Genomic DNA, 3,446 nt, shown 5'->3' with positions numbered 1-3,446 from the left:
TCTAATTAAGCGTTTGTCATGTACAAATAAGCATCAGTGTTTAAGAAAAGCCTGGTTTACTTCTCCAAGCACCTTGCATTGTACAAGGCCTTATGGCCACAGCATCCAGCCTAATGACGGATCTAGAGAGTGGACAGGGTGGGCTGCAGGTTTGGGAAATAGCCTTTTTTCTGCACGCGGGGGGGGGGGGGGGGGGGGGGGGGGGGGGTAGCCTTTTTAGTAGAGTAGAAAAAGGTAAAGTAAATAAATTGATAAGAATATTTACTTTCTTTGCCCAGCCTGGCCAAAATGAGCTGGGTCCGCCACTTAGCATGCATCATATCAATTATCTCGGGGTTCACATATGTCATGGGCTACCAGATTGCGATTGTCAGCTTCAACTAAAATTTCCAATAAATGCTCAAAAGATCTCGCTGTCATAATAATAATTAAATGCAAATTACTTTTTGAGCGAAATGCGTCATTAGTCAATTAATTCAAATTGGCTGCACAACCAAGAACTTGGGAAGTATCGCCATAAGACTACCCACAGTGGACTAAGGCTAGTCATAATGGAAGTAACTTAGGTAGTAAGATAATGCACTTCAAGAAAATTATGCTTATATGGCATGTAGTTAATAACGAGAGAGACTAATTAATAAAGGTAGTAACATAGATTAGTAATATATGCATGTTATTAGTCTAAGTTAGTACCCATTATGGCTAGTCTAAACTACTTTCTTTGATCACAAACCGGGGAGAAAAATCATCCATGTGCCTGTCACGTAGTCGCACCATGGACCTCTTGACAAACTGATTAATCTTTACTGCTGAAACCGCTCTTATTTCACATGCAAAATAAATGACTGACACTATGGTTGGTGAAGCATTGGACTACTGGTTATTGTCCGTATGTACATCCGGCATCCATGTATATTGGACTTAGCCTCGGCTTCTGTTCCATAGCAAGACAGAGCTGTAGAACAAACTTCCTCACATCTATTAGCTAGTTTTTAGCCACGATAATAATAGAGGGGGAAGAGTGTGATGAGGACGTTGAGAGACAGCTAACGTTGGTTACTTGTATTTTGGAATGGGATGCACCAAGAATTTAAGTGTCTGCTCATGAAAGAAATAAAGTTCTTGGACACGAATGACCCCAACTTTCGGCATCAAGGAGAAATGCCCATGGTATGCATCCATGCCTGGTTTGAACAATTCTTGATGCCGGTGCACCTTGCGACAAGTGTGACTATTTATCATTTTTTAACCTAAATAATTATAGAAAATTCATAACATTATGAATACAAATCCACTTTACATGATGAAATTAATTGTTCATGCAAGGTCATAGATAAAAATCAAGGTCATTTAACGGATGGCGAAAAATGGCGTGCTCACAAACAGACCCTTGTGGCCTATCCGGACACTCTCTTGAACATGGTATTTTTTTTGGACATCCATGTAACGATCATAACTTTTGCCAAGAAGGGGACATGTCCATGGTAGTTATCTATGCCTGGTTGTAATGCATTCCTACACCAATTGGACATTGCGACACGTGTGGCCATTTATCGGCCACTTTTCACCGAAACAATTCAGAAAATTTATAACTTCACGAGATACAAATCAACTTGGATGGTGCCATGATTAGCTCATACCAGGTCATTTAAATATTGGGGCCATTAGATGTGTGTCAGAAAATGACATGCCTATAAACGGACCCTTCTGGCCTACCCGAACACCGTCTTCTGAACCTAGTCGCTTTTTGGACATCCATTAAATGACCTCAATTTTTGCCAGCAAGGGGGCATGCCCATGGTAGTCATCCATGCCTGGTTGTAACGACTTCCGATGCCATTTGCACGTTGTGACACGTGTGGCCATTTATCAGCCTTTTTCAGTGAAATAATTTCAGAAAATTCATCACTTGACAAAATACAAAGCCCCTTGGCATGGTGGCATGATTTGGTCATAAAAGGTCATGGAAAATTTTTGGGGCCATTTCACGGACGTGGAACAGTTCATCCTTTGTGACAATAACCTAGAAAAGTTGTTTGAAGTTATTAACATAAATAATCAAGAAATATATTTGAAAATAAATATTTTAACAAAATATAAATAAATCATATTTTAATACGCAAACTACTCATAAAAGTCTAGTTCTTTCTTCTTTTAGAAAAGGAAGTCCATATCTCCTTTCTTGCCCAAGCAAAAAATAACAAAAAGTGATGAAAACTTACAAAATGATTTAACTTCAGTTACTTTACAAAAGTATGGGGCCCAAGAAAGAGCATATCAACACGTTTTGTTTTGTATAGTTCTTAGGCAACAATTGAGCAGCAATTGAGAAACAGTAAGACGCAGCGAGCTACGCCTCTCCACAGCGACTAGGCGTTCCCATCCGTTTGATTCGGACATGCATGGCCTGGATTGCCTCTGTCATCCATCAGTGGCTCCTGGCCCATTTATACTGCGAACGGTCCCCAGTTAGCCCGGGCCAACGTTACAGGGCTGCTGCTCCCGACGTTGACCTGTGCGCCTCCTTGTTAAATGGGCTGGTAGGCAAATTGTGGACGAGCATCCGTGGCGTTAAATTTATCAGCCCACATGTGTTGCTCAAAAGAAAAAATCAGCCCACATGTTTTTTGTGCAGGTAGCCCACATGTTTCTAATTCACGTAATAGCCGGCGTGCAACATTTGGTCCATGAGTCCATCAAAACGCTGGGTTACACTCAGTATTTTTTTTCTTTTCAAAACGCTGGGTGCAACAGCAGAGGAAACGCACGATGGGTACTCTTTCCATGGTGGCTACTCGCCTACTCCCAAAGCCGATCTGGGTGATGAATTTAAATGCCTGCCTGTTGCATAATCCTTCTTTCTTGTAATCTACCTATATATAGTTCAATGATTCAACGAGCTTTTTGTTGATCTGCGTTGGATCTTTACAACTTAGAGATATTCAAAGCTGATCAACGTAACATAATTCAAACTGTTCAAATTCCACCAAGCATGTAAATTATTTTCCATATTCATATCATTACTTTCGATATTTTGAAATTTTAAAATTGTTTTTTAGATATGGGCGGGCGCGGCAACGTGCGCTTTTATGTTCTAGTTTAACTGTAACGATCAAGATTCTCATAAAAGGTGTAGCATTTTTTCTAAGGAAAGGGGGCATACCTCGGTCTCTGCATCAACAAATGCACACAAACATTTTTATTAAATGAAACAAGAGTAGCTCAAGAGTGCCAACTAAAATAAAGTAAAATAGATAAGAGCTGTTCGGTAGAAGAGATTACATGATTCAACACACAATTATGAAAATAAAATTCATGAAATAAATACTTGCACTCTAAAACTCTCGATCAGGTGACCGTAAGACCTAATGATTCACCATTTTGGAAGGATCTCATGAGAGTGAAAGAAACCCTATTCCATAGGGTGAAATTCAGGACGAAACAAC

This window comes from Triticum urartu, chromosome 1A (assembly GCF_056163025.1).
Source record: "Triticum urartu cultivar PI428250 chromosome 1A, HENAU_Tu73, whole genome shotgun sequence".
NCBI lineage: Eukaryota > Viridiplantae > Streptophyta > Magnoliopsida > Poales > Poaceae > Triticum > Triticum urartu.
This window is presented reverse-complemented; position numbering follows the sequence as displayed.